Consider the following 22,500-nt stretch of genomic DNA (forward strand, 5'->3'; position numbering starts at 1 on the left):
ACACATATGGAAATGTGTGTGGTGTGTGTGTGTGTGTGTGTGTGTGTGTGTGTGTGTGTGTGTGTGTGTGTGTGTGTGTGTTCATGGCCAAGTGCGCGCGTGCTAGCCGTCGCGTGCGCGCCCAGAACAGGGGACACTTCTGGGGAACCGATTACCGTCTCCTGTACCGGGCGTTCCTCGCGCCTTTACAAACCAGTACAGGGGAAGCTGACTGTCGTTCGTAAACAATCTGTTAATCCGTCTCTCGTAAACCCGAGGCTTTATGAAACGTTTACAGCTGTTTTGGTTCGACGCCCGTGTGGTGAATTTGGCACCGTGGCGCCCATCCTCCACGCGCCCTCGAGGCTTCTCTGCGCTCGTGGCAGTGGACTGTTGTTGCACGTGTGTGTGTGTGTGTATATGTGTGTGTGTGTGTGTGTCTGTGTGTGTGTGTGTGTGTGTGTGTGGCTGTGTCGGTGCGTGTGTGTGGCTGTGTCGGTGCGTGTGTGTGTGTGTGAGCTGGGACAGCTGTTGCAGCGGTGGATTTGACGCAGCGACGCGCGGAGGCGGGAAACAGGGATTTAGGGCAGGGGGGAGGAAGGCGGGAGAGGGACACCATTCCCGCCGCGTCAGTCTACGTCACAGCTGCACGGCCCTCGAGATCTGAGGACACTCACTCACCGCTCAGGGACGGTTAAGTCCGTATAATCATAATTCCCTCCGTGACAATAAGCATGGTGACTGATTGTAACGAGCACTAGGGGATCGGTCTGTGTTTATTCAACGCTGTCTGTTCCGAAGGCTGTTTGGAAAAACGTTTTGAAAGCAACAATCACTTAAATACTGGATGCATGCATAGTCACTGGCAATGGAGTTAATTTTAGGGTTTAGGTAGAAAAATGTATTGTATGCGTGTGTGTGCGTTTGTGTGTGCGTACAACGCTAGGCACCGAGAACCCACATAAACACACTCTTTCTCTCTCTCTCACACACACGCCGTGCACACACACACGCGCGCGCACGCACACACGCACACACGCACACACTCAATGTTTCTGACCCTTCACCTCTACCATGCTGAGTCTGACAGGAAGCTGTTGTCTTAGAAGGGCTACTTGAGGTGCACTTGTTTTCACTTACGAGTCCTCGTCAATGTGTTGAGTTGCACTATCTCTCTGATGTGTATTAGAGTGTGTGTGTTTGTGTTTGTTTGTCTGTGAGCGAGTAAGTGAGATAGAGACACAGAGACGGACAGAGACAGGGAGAGAAAGTGAGAGTGTGTTTGTGTGTGAGATAGTGTTTGTGTGTATGTTTTAGCTAGTGAGTGAAATAGTGTGGGTGTGGGGGGGGATGTATTAGAGAGCGAAAGTGTGTTTGTGTATGTGGATGTGTGTGCGAGAGAGAGAGAGAGAGAGAGAGAGAGAGAGAGAGAGAGAGAGAGTGTGTGTGTGTGTGTGTCTGTTTGAGATAGTGTATGTGTGTGGCTATGGGAGATAGTGTTTGTATGTGTGTGTGTGAGTGTTTGTGTGTGTGTTTGGTAGATAGTGTGTCAGAGAGAGAGAGAGAGAGAGAGAGAATGTGTGTGTGTATGCGTGTGTGTGCGTGTGTGTGTGAGATAGTCTGTGTGTGTGTGCGTGTGTGTGTGAGATAGTCTGTGTGTGTGTGTGTGTGGGTGGGAGATAGCGTCTGTGTGTTTGCAAGGGAAAGCCCCAGTTTACGGTCTTACCGCCCGTGGGCAGCTGAGGGGGGGGGAGACAGCCTCCCTTTTCGGGCTGAGTCCCAACCTGCTCTCCGCTTACACACTTTCTTTGATTCCTTTACAACGTCCTGAGGGGGCCAGTTCTACTCCCTCCACCCCGGGTTCAGACCCGAGTTTAACCTGAGACGCCGGAGCGCACATGGGCGGGGGGTGGAGGCGGGGGGCAGGGTGGGGCTGGAAGAAGCGCCAAACGTTACAACCGTGGCCGACGGCCGAAAGATTTCCATCATCAGGAGAGGGCATTTGCATACCGTTAGTGATGAGCCATTGAAATGCAGTTAGTTTAACTGAAGTTCACGATAGTCACTGTGTTTAGCGGGGTAGCAACGAGGACAGAGTGTACATAACGAGGTGGTAACGAGGACAGAGGGTACTTAACGAGGTGGTAACGAGGATAGAGTGTACTTAACGAGGACAGAGTGTACTAAACGAGGACAAAGTGTACTTGACGAGGTGGTAACAAGGACAGTGTGTACTTAACGAGGGTGGTAATGAGGACAGAGTGTACTTAACGAGGTTGGTAATAAGGACAGCGTGTACTTTATAAGGTTAGTAACGAGGACAGCGTGGACGTAACGATGTCGGTAACGAGGACAGGTGTGTAAAGAGGACAGAGCGTACTGAATAAGGTGCTTACAAGGTTTGCAGGTCCTAACGAGCCGGAGGCCTGTTAGGGTTAGAGTTAGGGTTAGGTCGCTATCACCTGGTCCTTTTCACAGGTTAATAAGTCAATCCTTTCTGTGTTACAATGGACACATTGTCCATATGAATATCAAAACTGCGTTATATTTTACCAACCTGTTGAGTTCAAACCTTAATGGAACAGGTCTTCCATCCGTTGTCTGAAGGAAAGCAGAGGACCCCTTGCCAACAGCAGTACACTGAAGAGCTTTCGCACTCACGCACAAAACATGGTGTCGGTATGGGGGCCTGGCCACACATTCAGATCATTACAGGCCCTGAACAGGATCACACACACACAAAGAAAACATGCAGACAATGTAGTGGAACATATGCACACACGCACAGGCACGTATACACACGCTCACGCATACATAAACCTCACTTGACTGTAGATAGTGGATCATGTGGTTTAAGGTGAAGCCAACTTTCCTCCTTCTCCCCTCCTCAGTCATATGATTCTCCCTCGTTCCCTCTCTCTCCCTTTTGCTCTCTCTCTCTCTCTCTCTCTCTCTCTCTCTCTCACTCACTCGCTCTCTCTGTCTCTCGTTTTTGCGCTCTCTCTCACTCGGCAGACTTTATTTGTTGAAAAGCGCAACATAAAATTATTATGGTTGCGATTGAATGACCTGTTTTGCACCCATTGTATATACAGTATAAACATACTAGTTTTTCCTATCACGCTAGCTTCTGTATGATGATGATGATGATGATGATGATGATGATGATGATGATGATGATGATGAAGATGATGATGAGTATCATATATCAGTGGTATTACCGCTCAGCCCTGACGGACATCATAATACATACTCGGACGCCTTTATCCAAGTTTTAGTCTGTGGGTTTTCACAATAAGAGCGTGGGGAGTCCAGTGGAACATCAATGTGTTCTTCTTGTGGCACCTGACAGTCTTCATGTTACTCAGCACCAGGTTGGTGTTGCTGTATGGGGCGGTGCGCTCCTCTTTGATATCCGAGAGGACTGATGTCCCGATAATGCCAAGATGGAAACTAATGTGTGAACGCGGCACGCCAATGTATGAACACACACCGTAGGATGGAAACATCAACAAATGGTTTGCATGAGAACGCACACAAAACAGGGACGCAGTGATGTATTCAAATGCATGTATGGACACACATATGTGGATAAACTCATAACACACTTACACACAAACACATCACACACTGACACACAACAAACTAACACATAACACACTGACACACTAAGACACAACACACTAGCACACAACAAACTGACACACTAACACATAACACACTAACATACAACACACTGAGAAATAACAGAGAGTGTTTGTGTGTGTTTGTGTGTGCGAGAGAGATATTCAATGTTTCCTATTTCATGTCATAACCTTTCATATCATGAGAGATCAAATGTCCCATATCATATATTATGCCAAGTCATAATCATATTCTAGTCTTGTATTACACATTCATTTCTGTAGTTGTACATTTTTAGTCTTTCACAGAGAGAGCAATTTAGCCACTTTGGATAAAAGAGTCAGCCAAAAGCGGAGTTTAAATGTTTAAATGTTTAAAAGTCAATATTTAGGACTTGTAGTCGGCAGGTTTCATGGGGGTTCTCTTCAGCTCTGTGTCTCTGAGAGCAGACGCGTTGAGCTGTGGTATCAGGCTAGACGGGGCGTCACACAGTGCTGAAGCAGGATGTGAACACAGGCTCAGTGAAGGCTGGAGGACCGCGGCAGCAGGAACACAACGGGAATCTCTTTAGGTGGATGCAGGAGGGAAAGTATCGAAGGGCGATCGGAGTGGAGATCTTCACATAGGCTTATTGGAAGAAGCAGACTTGGGATGTGGTGGAAGGTAACCATGGCAATATATATATATATATATATATATATATATATATATATATATATATATATATATATATTGACATATATAGTGGACGTGAATGAGGTTTGATTGTCACTTTCTGCTGAACATAAATTGTTTTCATAACGTTGTTTGTCTCCACAAGTTGAAAAAAAGTAAAATCAGGAGTCAATTTACTTTCGAGGCAAAAAACCTTTAGTCTAAAAACGTATGAGTTTTAGGGCTGCAAAAGGTTTGCGCTGACCTTTGTAAATGACTTAAAGTTGTCTATCTCTCTCTCCATTGCCATACTGAGTTTGACCCTGTGAATATAAACAAAAGAGTCATGAGTTTGTCTGCGTGATCTGTTTTTAAATTTTTATCTATGCTGTAAAAAATCATTGCCATAATAACGAGCGACATACTGTATATGTCTTGCGTTGATTGGATGATTGAAGACACATGAGTTTAACACTAGCCCTAAAAATAAGTAAGTCATAAGACATTGTGATACTTCTATGCAGCAATGGACAAACTTGTGTTATTGTCATGTTGTGCGTCTCATTTAGAGGTCGATGCAGCTTTGTAGACATTGGTCTGGTTTTGAGTTAACAAACTGCAACTTTCCTCACCATTTATGAATGGAATTTCAAAATATCGCATTGTGTGAATAGTGTATAGTACATACAGCACATATATTCACACAGTAATATATATTGTTAAGTTAAACTGGAGGGATTGGAATGAACTTTACAGGAGTAGGAAGACATTTTTGAGCGTTGAGCGTACAGCGTTAAAAAATGGCCAACATCATTCAACCAAACCTGTTGATTATATCCTAACTCATAGCTTGGTAGCTTGCACCTGCTAAAACCAAACCACTCTCAACCCTGGACTAACCGCCATTAACTGTGTTTACGCCTGGCTGTGCCACACTCTGATGACGTGTCTCAGGAGGACTGACGTGGCTGTTTAATGGCCGAGGGCCGGGCGATTAATCCATCACCAGAACCGCGGCAACAAAGTCCCTATGACAGACGATATTGGTTAAGGATGATTTAGTGGAGGTTTCAATGACAGGGGTTGGTCCAATCAGACAGACCGGTTTTGTTATTGGATGATATGTCAACAGAGTTACTTATCTGAGCTAACCTTTAACGAGCTAACCTTTAATGAGAGCATGTTGCATGAATCAGTCGGAATAAGTCTTTAACTATAACAATGTCACACCCATAGAATGGCACAACGGTGCCAGAGAGAGAGAGAGAGAGAGAGAGAGTGAGAGTGAGAGTGAGAGTGTGAGAAAGAGAGAGAGAGAGAGAGAGAGAGAGAGAGAGAGAGAGAGGACATGGATCTCATTAGGTAAATTAAGTCCTTCTTCATCTCAAATGCGAATATTTCATCCACACACACACACACACACACACACACACACACACACACACACACACACACACACACACACACACACACAAGCCCCTGTTTGTGGGGCTTACCTGCCCCTGTTTGTGGGGACTTCTGCTTAAACGAGGAAATCCTAAGAAATATTTCTCATGAATGAATGTGAATCTCGGAGAAACAGCACATCATAGGTAGAGGGTTTCATGTTGGGTCACGACGGTAGTAAAGTCAGCTACTGTCTCCTGTGACTGGTTGGATTTGGTTGATGTTTTAAAGTACGATGGCGATAAAGATTGAAGCGGGCAGGTTAGTCTTGTGATATGATGTGTTGTTAGCCAAAATGCCTTTGAACCACAATGTCGACAGACTACTTAGGAATCCTTGAGCAAACAGCTTACCTGCTAATTAACATCAATCCTCATAAAATCGTCCCAATCGACGAAAGTCCTCATTCCATCGTTATATAAAACCAGGTCACAACACAAGCACACACACTCACCTCGCATGCTGTGTGTGTTAAGTCTGGACTCAGCATGTAAAGAGCTCAATTGCCCGTGCGGGAGAATTTGTGACGAATCACCTGTTTTCAAATGGCTGTTGGGCAGTAATGACGCGTGACTGGACCGCAAACCTCACCAGCTCCCTGGTTCAGGGACACAAACCATGATACAGTGAGCACAGCTGGAGGTCTGTGGTGGTGGAGGCTTTCACCCCCATCACTGGCTGACACTCAACCAGTTGCGCTTATGGCTAAGGAGGTAGAGGGGGTTGGCTGGTAAGCGGAAGGTTGCTAGTTTGATCCCCGGCTCCTCCTGGCTGAGTGTCGAGGTGTCCCTGAGCGAGACGCCTCACCCTGACTGCTCCTGATGAGCTGGCTGTCACCTTGCGTGGTGGACTCCGCCATCGGTGTGTGAATGTGGGTATGAATGGGTGAATGTGAGGCCTCGTTTCCCGCCCCATTGTCTCAAATTAATTAACTATTTATGTGCTTTAAACTCGTATTTCTTTCCTCTGGTAAGTTAAAGAGGTTCTTATCCGCATATCCTACAGTATAGCAGGGAGTACTTTTACTTTGGTTCTTGGTATCCATCCCCCTGTACACTTTCAGTATTCGGGACAGCATCCACCATTACCCTCAACATAAAGGAAGTACGTTTTTGTGTCTCACTTTTAGTTGGCTTGGCAACCGCCTCACCGGCTCAATCGGTTGGATCTGCTGAGGATATTACAACAGTTCGCTCGGGAAACGTGGTTTCCCGTGGTTCTGCGTCGATGGTTTTAACAAGACTTTGGGACGGGAATAATGACGCCATTCTCTTTGAGTGCAACTATGTATTATTTTATAATTTTAAAAGCTTTCTGTTTGATAGCACCTTCAGCAGGCTGTGTCGGCTCCAATATGTTTCTCTTTATCCAACTTTGTTATGCCGTGTTTTTTTTTCCATAGTTTTAATATTTAATGCACGCCAGCGTACGTACACACACACACACACACACACACACACACACACACACTTTATCCGGTTCGCTCTGAAAAGTAGTCATCCGAACAGCCCTTCCACATCACTCCATCTCTTCCAACCACTAAGCGAACATTTCTCTCTCTCTCTCTTTCCCTCTCTCTCTCTCTCTCTCTCTCACACGCTCTCTCACACGCTCTCTCTCTCTCTTTCAAACTCTCTCTCTCAGACACACACTCTCTCTCTCTCTCTCTCTCTCTCTCTCTCCCATATACACACACACTAAGGTACGGCAGGATACTGAAGTTGAGTCAGGGCGGGCTCTTCCACAGCCATGAGGTTGGGTGACCTTACAGCCATGAGGTTGGGTGACCTTACAGCCATGAGGTTGGGTGACCTTACAGCCAGTGTTGTGCCTGAACGCGTTCATTGAACGATAGTTCATGAACTCGTTCATATTTTGGGCGAACGTGAACTGAACGTATTGTATTACTGCCTGATGAACGTTACTGTGAACTCGTTCATTCTGGTGTCTGTGAACGGCACCCTCACTCGGTTTAACCTCGTTCAATATGGGGGTTATTTGTTTATCAACACGGCGGATGCGCGCGCAGATCGCCGTGTTGTTTGACCGGTTGCCATGGTAATCTCTGTGTGGTTAATTTTCAGTTGCGGTGTTGCCAGCTTACTGTTACATTAAACTGCAATCAGAAAAGGCGGTTATATGCTATAGACCCTATAGTATCTGTCGTATAAAGGCTGGGACGAATTTCAAATTATAAATATGTATTTATAATTTTATTATTTTGAAAGTATAGACCGGCGCGATTCCCATTGAAACGAATGGCGCGGCGATTATTCTTCAAAACGAGAGCTGTTAAATTGTGGAAAATGAATTAATCTGTAATCAGACAACGCGGTTATATGCTATAGACCCTAGAGCAGAGGTCCCAAATACGTAGATTGCGATCGACCGGTCGATCGCAAAGGTAGGGTGGGTAGATCGCGTGACGTAAAAAAAAAAGAAATACGTATAACTTTTAAACAAAAAAGAATTGCATCCCTATGGCATTTACCACTGGATTGATGAAAATTGTCTGTTTGACTTTGACAAACTTTTCCAAGACTCTCAAGACTGCTATCCATTTAGGGAAGATGTTGAGGTTGATTTACTCAATCACAAAAAATTGCAGCACTGTTTCACCTAAACACGTCTGCAGTGGAGGAAGAGATTTTGATAGTACAAACTGATATTGAGCTTAAATCCAGGGCTCATGGACAATTTTGGAACTAACTCACAAAGGAAAGTATCCAAACATGAGGAAACGTGCTACCTCCTTGACTGCATTATTTGGCTCTACTCTATTAAGTGCAAATACCATTCCACCATGACTGATTGTCATTTGGAAGCCTGCTTGAAACTAACTACCAGCAGCCACCGTGTTGGCGTTTTGCCATGTACAGTAGGTAGATCATTTTGACCTGCTCATTTTTAAAGTAGCTTGCACGCCAAAAAAGTGTGGGCCCCCCTGCCATACGAATTACGAATTATAAATATGTACTATCCATAACGTTAGCTCTCTGGCTCATAGTTCAGCGGACTAGAATACCTCATAGAATCATTGCTTGTTGGCCGGAAACGGAAAGGGGGGCTGTTCACGTTTGGTTGTAGTCTTTTCGCTCGGTTCTCCGTCACATCAGTAGGGCTAAAAGACTACAACCAAACGTGAACACCCCCCTTTTCCGTTTCCGGCCAACGAGCAATGAGTCTTCCAAAATAAATCAATGGGATTTACGAAATGCGCTAAATGTGCAATAAAACACGATATAAACTGTATTTCGCTACGATACTTGATTCAACCACTCTATTTCATCCTAGAAAAACCACAAAGGGGGCTCAATGTTCAAAATACCGGAAAAAACAAATAGCTCACAGCAACATATTGAAAAAAAGAACTATGAACTAGTTCATTTTTTGGAACTGTGAACTTCGTTCAAAATTTTGAATTATGAACGTTTAACTGAACTAGTTCATTTTAAAATTTGTGAACTGAACTTTGAACTAGTTCACGTAGAAAGTGAACTTTCCCAACACTGCTTACAGCCATGAGGTTGGGTGACCTTACAGTCAGGAGAGGAGGGATGCAGACTCTGCCCACTCCTTCTCTCTTACCACCAACTTAAAACCACCTTTAGAATGACTTAAATCATGCTGCAGAAGGTCTTAAAAACGTCTCTAGAATGACTTAAAACATGCTGCATAGGGAATTAAAAACACACTTTAAAATGACTTAAAACATGCTGCAGAGGGACTTAAAACCCACTTTACAATGGCCAAAAACGGGCTGCAGAGGGACTTAAAACACACTTTAGACTGTATTGAAACATACTTCAGAAGGTCTTAAAACCACCTTTAAAATGACTGAAATATCTAGTGGTACTTGGAACACACAAGAAGGTGTCAAAACTGCTGAAGGCCTTTAAACATGTTTTCTTAAACCCACTCTAGAAGGACTTAAAACACACTTGAGAGGCCTTAGAACCTATAAAACAACCTACTAGATTTCCGTTGTGTTTTTATAGGCCTAAAACACAATGCAGTCAGCTGAATGCCTTAAAACACAATTTAAAAGGGCTCAAAACTGTAAAAGAGGACTGAGGAACAAGTTCAGGGAGTCGCAAACATTTCACGGGCCAATACAGAACCACTGCGTTAAGGCAGAGGAGTTAAGGGTCAAGTGTTGAGAGCCGGAATGAACTAGAGACAGCAGATTAGCTTGCAGGGAGAGAGGAGGAATTGGGCTGAAGGGAGTACGCAGCATCGCAGTCTGTGCGTGTGTGTGTGTGTGTGTGTGTGTGTGTCTGTGTGTGATGGTCAGAACGTTAAACATGTGTCGGACATTCCCAGTTAATACCCTCTGCCAAATCCTCTGCTTCTCTAACAACTCTTTGCTCACACACAGGCATGCATAACACACACACATGCACGCACACACACACACACAAACATGCACGCACAAACAGCCACAGGCACATACATGCACGCAGGCAAACATGTGCACACACACACACAAACACACTCCCATTTAACAGATGTTGCAGGGTGGAAATGGAGGGATTGCGTGAGAAAGATAGACAAGATGATGGATGGAAAGTGATTGAAAGATTTACATTGAACTACTTGAATACATTGCGTTTATATACAAAACACACACACACACACACACACACACACACAAACAGACACACTCACACATAAACACACACCACACACACACTCAGGCGGGGATTTCCTCTCACACGTGCAAAAAGACGCACACTTTAATCTCCTTTTTAGCTCCAACATCTCCCTTAGTCCTCCGTTCTCACCTAATCCCTCACATCCGTGGTCGGTCTCGTACTCTGTCCCGGATGTACAATCTCTATTTCCTCCACCCCCCCCCCCCCCCCCCCCCCCGTGTCGCTCAGTAGTGGTCACATCTGGACGCAGACCGCGGTCTCTGGGTGGTGCTGAAATCCCTCCACTAGTTTCAGCAGATTTGGCACACTGCCTGCTCGACCCACCCCCAGACCGCACCAGCACCCACCCATCCACCCCCGGACCCCATTCCTTACCCGGGACACAGTGTCGGTTGTAGTCTCCCACCCCAAGGGGGGCTGAAGGCGTCCGGGGCGGGCCGTGGTTCAACATGTTGTACACAGAGTCTCTGGTTCCAAAACAACTCGGATTGCTGATGATGGCTCTCCCTCGATCCGTGCCCAGAAACACAAATACAATCCGTTCCGCCGAGCGCAACGGTGAGGACGAAGCCTCTCAAAATACAAAACGGCAACAACTGAATTCTCGTATTTGCAAACTTTGGAACCCCCCGAGGAAATCAAATTCAGAGTTTTCTGTTTTCTGTGTCTTGACTCCACTTAGTGAAGTATGTGTGGAATGGCTTTAAAAACTGTGTGGGATATTTTGCGTTGGGCAACACTCAGAACTTTTATAGTTCTGAGGCAAACCGAACTATAAAAGTTGCACACTATGGAAATCACTTTGGAATATACTGCTGACAAGATCTGGGATCAGGGATAAAAAATCAGAACCTCATCTCTCCAGTGACAGTTTCTGTATTCCTACGATTCAAACATCCACCACCACATCGTACTCCAAGCCAATCCCATGAGAAGTACGCTTTAATCACACTGGTTTACAGTACGAGTCAGAAGGCTGCAGTCGTCGGATTGATGTACGGTACTTGATACAAACTTTACTGCTGTGTTTATCCTGCCGTCGGACGCGCAGCACGTTGGACAATCGCTGCAGAGCTGCAAGCTCCAAGGTTACGGTTGCATGTCAGATATTGCTCAAAGGAAATGGAGCGTTGAGGAATTCAGCATGTTCTGCGGTACACGCATGCATTTGGCAGTAGTATGTTTCCTTGGCAGCGTTTGTGTGTACTTCTTCTATGATGTGTAGTGCTTTGGAAAACAGAAGCATGTTTTTCCAGGTATGACAGCGGTTCTGTCTTAGATACAAGACAATGAGTGTGGTGGATTTAGAGAGGCACTGAATAGGTTTTTTTTGTCTGTATCGCACCCACATTTTTATTGTAGGAAATGCCTATACGAGTTTGCGGGTTTTGAATTATCGTATCGTCGCTGAAACTGTTTGTGTCATTTTTGTTTGCCCTTGTTGGTTGTTATTGTTGGCTTCCATACAGTAGGGTGAACTTCTGAATCCCAACTGCCAAATTCCTACTGAATGATTGCTAAATTCCTATCCGTTCAGTCTTTCTACAAGGTTAACATTCCCGATACTCCCTGGTTTGCTAATCCGTCCGTGTCAACAACACTCCGAGCAGAGGAAGAATCAGGTGCTAAAGCAGCCATGTTGGGTTTGATTTATGGAGTGAGTGGTTCCGAGTGAGCTGTGAATGTACAGCGGTTTACAGAAGCAATTTAAAGTCTCACCTGTAAATCAAACGCACACGCAATTGCTAAGCATTAATCTGAGCTAATGTTACAGTTTTTCACTAGAGGCTTTCTTTATATGGAAATCAGGAACCAATCTGGTGGACCCCCAAAACAGCCAAAGAATCAATTCGGTTACAGGTTTCATACCAAGAATTACAGAAATATTCTCAGAGACTCCACGATAAATTGAACTAGCAAGCTTGTATCAATCTGTGAAATCAGGGCTTTCTGCAATTTAAATTGATGTCTGGTGGTAGTTAGCTTGACTGTAAGCGGTGGCAGCGGGGAGATCCATGAGTAAAGGCTAAAGACTGCTTGAAATTTTCCATGAGGCAGGGGCTGACTCACCTAATTGTTGACTTTTAGACTCATCACGACTAAGGCTAGGGGCCGGCCTGCTGTGATCTGCATTAGAACAAATCCATTGTACTGAGAGTTAATGGGCAGGGGAAGCAATGTTTGCGTACCGGTAATGCCAAAACGTACGTCCTGCGTTTAATATCGTCTTTTGATATCAGGCAAAGGCAAACATGATGGAGTGGATTTCATTAAAGTGGGGAGTGGATCTGGAGGGGAGTGGATCTGCTTTGCAGCGAACGTTTTTATTAGAGGCTCGACTGGCATTTAAAACAAAGTCCACATTTCCTCTGAAGCCGTCGTTACACAAGGAGGCTTCACAGGATGAGGAATTTAACTCTTACTGCTTCAACAACTGGCTGCCCTTCATTCTCTACATAGGACACATAACCTGTGTTGTGTTATATCTTTGTGCGCAACGTAATTATTGTTCTCAGTCACCATACAATGTGAAAGTGATCCCAATGAGACAGTGACGACTTTCTAAATATTAAAATGCGCTAGCGGACATGAATTAGCAACATCGCTCATGCTAAACCGGCCTTAGTGACTTAAAGTCTGCCGGTGGCTGACCATTTTGTATCCAAGCAACCATTTTTTACTATTAATAATTCCACATACATTTGGAAAAAAGAATTGCACTCTTTTTGGACAAATCCGGTTTAGCCTTAAACATTAGATTGTTTGCACCTTTACATGTGAACACCTTCCCGGAAGACAAGTGTGCAAGTGTACTTCGTTGGTTCCCTCTCTCCTCCCCCTCCTATTTGCTCATCCTCACTTTATAATTTAACTGTTCATAGTGTTAGTCCTTTTTGCCCTGGTTGCTCGGATTGTCCTTATTTTAGCATCTGCTTTAGCATCTATTTTTGTTTTCCTTAGCACTACTTTGGATGTTTTATTGCATTGTGTTATATCCTGTGTCTTCCACTGCTGCTGTGCTGTAACAGACAGGAATTAATAAAGTTCTATCTATCCATCTATCTCCACTTCCAAACCTCTGTTGTTGCTCCATGACTAGTCAGGGCTGACTGGCCTCTGCAACCAATAGGTTACTTGATGGGAGTCTGATAGAGTCTCTATAATGTCCTCTACTAACGTCACTGTCAGGCCTGCTGGTTAATGTGTGCCCTCCATCCTTTGTGTTGGCCTTTTAAAACCGCCCGCTGAAGTTAAATGCTTTTTTCTTTTCTTTTACTCCTCCAACTACTTGCAGGAGTATGAGATGAATGCCATCTTTAACTAGAACAGAATGGGTAAATACATTTAAGCTCTCATTTTGCTCTCTCTCTCTCTCTCTCTCTCTCTCTCGCAGCACTCTCTCTCTCTCTCTGTCAGTCTGTCTCTTTTTCTTTTTCTCTGTCTACCTCTCTCACTCTCACTCTCACTCTCTCTCTCTCTCTCTCTCTCTCTCTCTCTCTCTCTCTCTCTCGCTCTCGCTCTAGTTTTTAATAAGTCTATCCCACATCTCTTTACCTGCAGGGGGTTGGGATTTGATATTTCTCAGACTCAGCTAAACATAGACAAATACAAGCATGTACACACAAACACACACACACACACACACACACACACACACACACACACACACACACACACACGCACACACGCACACACACTTTTCTATGAATGTGTGTGTTTGCGTCACACTCATACCACACCGCAATTCATTCCCAATCGCCTTTTCCTTTCTGTCTGGCCATCGTGACTCACTTCCTATCAGTCTTCCTCGGCCGCTCACAGGGAGCGGCAGGTGAATCACCAGCAGGCCCCTCCCACTTCCGCTCCAGTCCGGTACATTGTGGTCGTCTAACCTCACCACCTGGAGCCCATTAATGATCAGCACCCTCATCCTCCCTGAGTGATGCTTGCAGATGAGGCTGGCAGAGCGGCACCAAACGGCGGACCCTGGAAGCCTTTCAGTGCAGTCCGTCTCTGATAACGGCTATAGGTAGGTCAGGAGGGACACAGATGGGAAGATCAATTGATAGGTCGATCGATAGACGAATCAATGTATTGATGGTAAGGTGAATTGTTGAATTGATAAATAGATGGATAGATGGAGCGAATAATATATGAATAGATGAACGGATGAATGGAGGGATTGATGGATCGATTGGTTGATGGATAGATGAATAGATGGATGGATGGATTGATGAATTGATGAATTGATGAATAGATGGATCGATGGATTATGAATAGATGGATTGTTGAATTGAACCATAGATAAAAATATGTTTATTCATTGGTTGATTGATGGATGTCGGTTTATTGGTTGATTGATCAACATTTGGATGATATTGATCAGCAGATTTTAGTTTATTGAACATTTATTTTTGTTATGTTTTGATTGTTAAATCGACCTTCCTCATCAAGAGTTGCCTGCAGCCTTTAGCCTAGGTTTGCTTAGTAAGTGCATTTAAGTGTATGTAGTTATCCCTAATTCATCATCCTCCTTAATCCTTGTTAAATAACCTGATACACTGTCTGCTTTGCCGTAATCGTACAAATACATCCAATACATTTGATATTCCTTCGAATCTATCAAGTCCATAATTTATCAGATGATTTAGCCATAACATAGACTGAGCCTCTCGTCAGGTGCCACCTCAGGCAGGCCGAAACAAAGCAAGACTTTCCATCAGATGTGTTTCCTGGGAAGACACTCACCTCGGGCTCTGAAGATCAACGTGTTACATAGTTTGATTCCATGGATAAAAGATAGGTTGCTTTTGTCTGGTCCACCTCAGTTGTTGAATGAACCACGATCAAGTTTCGCTGGATTCAGTTGGAATGTTTGGATTTTATTGATAATTGCTTCGTTCTAGTTGTCATGTTTGTTCATGTTTGTGTACACATGTGGGTGTGTATGCTGGAGGCATGTGTGCACGCGCCTGTCGGTGTGTGTGCATGTGTGTGTGTCTGTGCGTGTGCGCACGCCCCTGTGTATGTGTGTTTGTCTGTCTGTGCTTGACTGTGTGTGTGTGACAGTGTGTGTCTGTGTGCGACTGTGTGTGCGTTTGGTGTGTGTGTGTGTGTGTGTGTGTGAGCGCACCTGTGTGTGCGTGTGTGTCTGTGTTTGGTCTGTGTGTGTGGCTTTTGGTGTTTGTTAACACAAGCTTAGTACAGATTAACACCACTGTGAGCCAGCCTGGCATCGAGGGAATCCTTTACTCTTGAGGTTTGCAAGACACTCAGACAGACAGAGAGGCAACGAACGACAGATTTTGAACCGAATACAAGAGTGAGAGAGTGAGCGTGAGAGAAAGTGAGAGTGAGAGTTAGGGTGAGGGTGAGGGTGAGAGTGAGGGTGAGGGTGAGGGTGAGTGAGGGTGCGAGTGAGAGTGAGAGAGAGAGAGAAAGAAGGAAAGAGAGAGAGAGAGAGAGAGAAAGAGAGAGAGAGAGAGAGAGAGAGAGAGAGAGAGAGAGAGAGAGTTATGTAAGCAGACATAATAACAGTGTGATAAGTGAAGCATTGAGTTAGACAAGGCCGTATCAGAGTCGGGCTGGATAGTTTAGTGTCAAGGAGTTTGAAAAGGTTAGAAATGGAGAGAGAGAGGGAGGGAGGGAGGGAGAGAGAGAAATAGAGAGAAAGAGGAGGGAGGGAAAGACCGAGGGAGAAAATAGGGATGGAGGGAGAAATAGAGGAGGAGAGGGAGAGGGAGGGAGGAAAGGAGGGAGAGAGGAGGACAATATAGTGAGGGGAGGAGGAGAGGATAGTGAGAAGAAGGAGAGGATAGTAGGGAGGAGGAGGAGGAGAGGATGGTGAGGAGGAGTAGAGGATAGTGAGAGGAGGAGAGGAGAGGGAAGTGAGGGGGAGGGGGAGGGGATAGTGAGGAGGAGAAGGACAGGAGAGGAAGAAGGGGAGGCAGGACAGGGAGAGATGAGAGCTTTGGCGGAAGGACGACCGTAAAGATTAGAGGAAACCGAAAAATCTAACCGGTAAATCAATATTGTTAGAACGAAAGATTGCGAAAAAAGATTACGAAGTAAGAAGAAGCAAAAAATAAATCCAGGAGTAAAAGTGACAAGGGGGTAGCACCTCTCACACAAACGCACCAATGTCTGACTGGAACACTGAGGCTCTCTGTGGAAGCCTGGGAATCATGAAACACCGAAAAATATCCTGGAGGCCTCGATGGATGAACCAGCTAGACCTCCGGTATCAACAACGCAACAAGTCCTATCCTATCTGTGTACACAATCACCTCCTAACAGAGGGAGGGGGAGAGAGAGAGAGAGAGAGACTGGATAATGAATGGTATTTTGGTGTTTTATATAACGCCAGTCTTGTGATGCTGATTGCTTACAGTTGGTCTGCGGCTACTGAAACTTGTGAAAAGAGTGAAAGAGTGAGAGGGTGAGGGACAAAGAGGGAGGGTGAGTGACAGAGTGAGGGAGAGAGAGAGAGGGAGAGGGAGAGAGAGGGTGCAAGAGGACGAAAGAGAGATGTGTCATGGATATTTTTGTTATGCTTTGGCAGTCTGAAAATGTTTTATCTTTCATGCCAATAAAGATTTAATTTAATTGTGATATTGAAAGGGACAAAGAGGTGTGTGTGTTTGTGCGAGGAAGCAAGTCATTCATTATATCAATGTCAGAAGTCTACTTTGATTGAGCTAATGAATGAAAGTGCAATTGTGGTCACGTTATAAGCAACATGACGCAAGTACAATGCAGATAGAAACAACATGAACCATAGTATTACTTTGAAACTATAGTACAAAATACAAATGGAGCTGTTTTTGCTGCTGATGGGACTCAATATTTGAATGCATGGCAAAGTGCCGAGGCAATGTTTGTTAATCAAATTATTCTATTTGCCTGATCTGATAAATCTATTCAGTAAATATTATCATGTGATCTCGGTTGGCCTTGCCCTGTGACAACACACACATAAGGCTTACATAGGAATATTATCTAACACACACACACACGCACGCACACGCACACACATTGGCTTCTGCTCCTGAGATATGATATTTTATATGATATTCTATATCATGGCTTCAGTGTTGGATTACTCCTCATTCAGGTATTTACACCTGTTAACGTAATGCTCAACAGTGATTTTATTCTTGAACATTTTTCTTTTTCACAATTAACAAACACACGCACGCACGCACGCACGCACGCACGCACGCACGCACGCACGCACGCACGCACGCACGCACGCACACACACACACACACACACACACACAGCCTCCTTATTACCTGTACTCTGAAGATTAGCGTAATGATTTTGACATTTGGATCAGGACACCCACGTCCTGTTGGTGAGACTGACAAGGAGGAAAATGATGACACAACCTTTTGTTCTCTGCGACGCCATTTCAACGTGCTTTCATCAGCCATTATGTTAAAGCGGTGGTAGGGCAGAGGATCACGGGATGGGAGCTGAGGCCTCTGGTCTATGGCTGGGCGGCGGCTAGCCAGACACAACATGGCCGCCACTGTTAGCAGCATAAAGTTTGGATACCGTGGTTAGGGTTATTGTGGAAAATGCGCTTTATAGGGTTAAAGTTGTTTATAGTGATTAAGTTGGTTTAAAAGGTATATGACTTTTTTATACAGGTGTTTATAGTGGTAAGGTTAAAAGGGTACATCTTTAAAGTGTTAAAAGCTGTCATGTTTGTTTTATAGTGGTACATATTCTTTATTGTGTTAAAGGCTATTAAGTTGTTTTTAATGGTACATCTTTAGAGTGTTGGAGGGTACATGATCTTTATAGTTTTAAATCTTGTTAAGTTTGTTTGTATTGGTAAATGTTATTTATACTGTTAAAGGCTGTTAAGTTTGTTTATAGTGGTATATGTTCTTTATTGTTTTAAAGGTGGTTTACAGTGGTAAAGTTTCTTTATGTTGTAAATGGTCTTTATAGTGTTAAAAGTTGTTTGTAGTGGTTAAGTTGTATATCATTTTACATGCTCTTTCAAGGTATTTTAGTGTGGTTAAGGTGGTTAACAGTGGTAAAGTGGTTTATAATATTGAATGTTTTATCATATAAAGGTGAATTATGATAGTTAAGTAATATAACATTTAAATATGGATTATAATGATAAATGTGGTTTAAAATGGTTGAGAGGTTTATAATTGAAAAGGCACTTTATAATGAGGGAAAGGCTGTTTATAGTGGTAAAGGTGGTTTATAATGGAAAAGGCAGTTTATAGTGCTGAAGGTGGTTGGAAGTTTTAAAGGGTAATTTTTAGCAGAATCAGTAGTTTAGAGTGGTAAAGGTGGTTTAATTGCGCTGATTGTTTATAACATTAAAGGTGGACTGCAGTGCTAATGGCAGGTTTTAGCTTTAAAGTTGGACTGCAGTGCTAACGACAGGTTTTAGCGTTAAAGGTGGCGTGCAGTGCTAACAGCAAGTTTAGCATTTAAGGTGGACCGCAGTGCTAACAGCAGGTTTTTAGCATTTGAGGTGGACTGCAGTGCTAACAGCAGGTTTTAGCGTTAAAGGTGTACTTCAGTGCTAATGGGAGGTTTTAGCATTAAAGATGCACTGTAGTCTTAACAGCAGGTTATACCGTTAAACGTGGACTGCAGTGCTGACGGCAGGTTTTAGCATTAAAGTGCTAAACGTGTTATGACAACATGTCATTCAGGTTGAAAGTAAGACCTCAGTTCCATGAGGAAGCCTGGGTTTCTATAAACATGGCACGGAAGCGATATCAACAGCCACTCTGCTGGCTGTCACTTTGGGGAGGGATTGTTTTTTGTGTTATTTCACACTTTCAATGTCAGTTTGATGATTTCATTAACAACAGAAAATACACAGTAATAAAAGGGAGGAACTTGAGCTGTCACTGCTTCCAAAAGACAAATAGTACACATTGTAAGTGAATCCACGTAGAATTAGCCGTATTTCTGGCTTGTGTGTCAAAAAAAATCACATGTTGCTGTGCACCAGAAAAACTGACAAATGACAACTTCCTTGTGTCACAACCTGTGCTGGGGAACATTCCCAGGCCACTAAAACACCTCAAATACGTGTATTTCAAAGGTTAGCGACCAAGCAGGCAATCCCCAGAGCAGAACGCTGATTTAGTAGGAGCTCTCGTCTGTCACGTGGGCTATATTAAGCTATCGCTCTAGCTAATATATTCGCTCTTCCGCCAAACATCCATTTCCCCCCGGAGTGAATCGGAGGCAGATTGTTGGCAAAACAAACTCTTTGTGTGGACATTTCAGTTCTTAAGGTCAAGCTCCGGCCACAGTGTGCCAAACGCTTCGTACTTACGGCTGGTTTTAACCCAACCGCCCTGATCCGGATCCATGGCAGCACGTACAAACCTCCACAGCTGAAATGAACTGTCAAGCGATTGAAAAGTGAAATATGAAATCATTAATTTCACCAGGGACTTGTTTTTGTCTTGTTTTTCCAAAGGGCCACAAAAGACCCACCAACACCCCCTCTGAAATATTACATGACAAACAGATAACTATCACTTAGCGATCAAAGCCCTCCGCTGGGAAGCCATGCCGTGGAGAACACACACACCATCTGCAGTCGGTTTCAGACCACATTTCTCTGAATCAGGGAGCTCTTTATGGCCGCTGTGGAGGGACTTTGAAAACCAGACGACAATCATACTTAATGAAGAGAAGGTGTGTTCATGTGCTTTGTGAATGGGTCTGTTTGTGTGTGTTTTTGTGTTTGTGTGTGTTTGTGTGTGTGTTTTTGTGTTTGTGTGTGTTTGTGTGTGTGTGTGTGAGTGTGTGTGTGTTTTTGTGTGTGTTCATGCTATTCAAGATTTCTGCTTCAAAAACAACTTGCTTTGTGTGCGTTTGTGTGTTTGTGTGTATGTGTACGTGTGTGTCTCTTTGTGTGTCTATGTGTGTGTGTTTGTGTGTGTGTGTATGTGTCTGTGTGTGTGTGTGTGTGTGTGTGTGTGTGTGTGTTGGTGTGTGTGTGTGTGTGTGTGTGTGTGCTTGTGGCATTGAAGATTTCTGCTTCAAAAAAAACTTGCTGTTTGTGTGTGTGTGTCTGTGTGTTTGTGTCTGTGTCTATGTCCGTGTGTCTATGTCCGTGTGTGTGTGTGTGTTTGTGTGGGTGTGTATGTCCATGTCTGTGTGTGTGCGTGCGTGCGTGCATGCGTGCGTGCGTGTGTGTGTGTGTGTGTGTGTTCAAGATTTCTGCTTCAAAAACCACTTGACATTGAACTATAAGGATCCCCAGATGAATGCTTGGAATCCCTTTTACTGTTGCCTAAGGGGGTCTCTCTCCTTAGCGGTACCATGCCGAAACCTGCCCCCCTTTCCTCAGTAGATAACAGTATGCATCCCCTCCCAACACCCACATACACACACAGACAGTCACACATACATTCGCACACACACAGAGACACAGACATAGACACATAGACACACAAACAACCAAACACCTACAGACGCATAGACACACACACACACACACTGACAGCGGCACACATACAGGCACACAGACACAGAGAAACACACACACACACACACACACACACACACACACACACACACACACACACACCGACAGTGGCACACATACAGGCACACAGACACAGACACATACACACCAGCCCTCCCAAACGGGGTAGCCAGGGGGCCAGAATGTCCCTGAAAAGCAGAAACAGTGTCTTGACAATCTGACAATAACTAGTCGGATCTCATCTGGGTCTAGGGTACATGAACCCTCTGATGAAACGACGACGGCTTTAGGCCGCTGGAAGAAATAGCTCTTTAAGGGAAGGGCTGAAGTTTTAACCAAGATATGAGCTTTGTATTCACTGTTGGGTTATACAGCGGATGCTTTGTTTGCATTCATTTAAGAGCATTTTTCATAACCCATGGCCGAGTCAAACTGTGGTCATGTAAAACGTAGAGTAACAGATAGTACTTACAAGGGTGTCGGTAGAATGATGGATAGATAGATGGAGAGAGACAGAGAGAGAGAGAGAGAGAGAGAGAGAGAGAGAGAGAGAGAGAGAGAGAGAGAGAGAGAGAGTATAATGAGTCTATGTTTTGAATGTCATCAATCTGTAAATATGTACTTTTCACACTATCTACTAATTAATGTACATATTTATTTCCAGGCTTTGGCAAAACGTTTTTTCATTCAAATATCATGCCAATAAAGCTTTATTGAATTCAATTTAATTGAGAGAGAGAATGAGAGAGCGAGAGACAGAGAGTCAGAGAGAGGGCAGATTAATAAAAACAGGTATGACAAGCAGGTCTTCAAACCGCCGAAAGACCCACGACGTTGCCACGGATACCGACATAACAACCAGCAGGCAAACACGACGAAACAACAGCAGGCGCCAACAACGTTCCTGACGTTTTCGTCTAGCAAACAGAAGTTTTCTGTGTTGACTCTCCGCACAAAACATAACTCAAGTGAACCGCACCAACAAAAAAGCAATTAGCGCGTCTACTATCTGTTATCGTGCGTCAGCAGACTGTGCACACAACGGGCGAACACACACTGATAAACCAACACGCCTGCGGCGTCGTATCCTAGCGTCTGGCTAGCTACAGCGTAGCCTAGCATCTGGTTAGCGACAGCGTAGCCTAGCATCTGGTTAGCGACAGCGTAGCCTAGCATCTGGATAGCACAGCGTAGCCTAGCATTTGGTTAGAGACAGCGTAGCCTAGCATCTGGTTAGCGACAGCGTAGCCTAGCATCTGGTTAGCGACAGCGTAGCCTAGCATCTGGTTAGCGACAGCCCAGCCTAGCGTCTGGTTAGAGACAGCGTAGCCTAGCATCTGGTTAGCGACAGCGTAGCCTAGCATCTGGTTAGAGACAGCGTAGCCTAGCGTCTGGTTAGCTGCAGCGTAGTCTAGCGTCTGGTTAGCAACAGCGTAGCCTGGCATCTGGTTAGCAACAGCGTAGCCTAGCATCTGGTTAGCGACAGCGTAGCCTAGTGTCTGGTTAGCGACAGCGTAGCTTAGCATCTGGTTAGCACAGCGTAGCCTAGCATCTGGTTAGCAACAGCGTAGCCTAGCATCTGGTTAGCACAGCGTAGCCTAGCATCTGGTTAGCGACAGCGTAGCTTAGCATCTGGTTGGAGAGAGAGAGCGA

The 22,500-nt window shown here is 44.6% G+C and overlaps 1 protein-coding gene across 2 annotated transcripts in view; it reads left to right on the top strand.

The window, feature by feature from the left end:
• The window catches only part of ntf3 (neurotrophin 3), a 29,824-nt gene that overhangs the window by 1,214 nt on the left and 6,110 nt on the right, over window positions 1-22,500 (top strand). The window lies entirely within an intron of this gene.

Source organism: Pollachius pollachius (assembly GCF_949987615.1).
Source record: "Pollachius pollachius genome assembly, contig: scaffold_109, whole genome shotgun sequence".
NCBI lineage: Eukaryota > Metazoa > Chordata > Actinopteri > Gadiformes > Gadidae > Pollachius > Pollachius pollachius.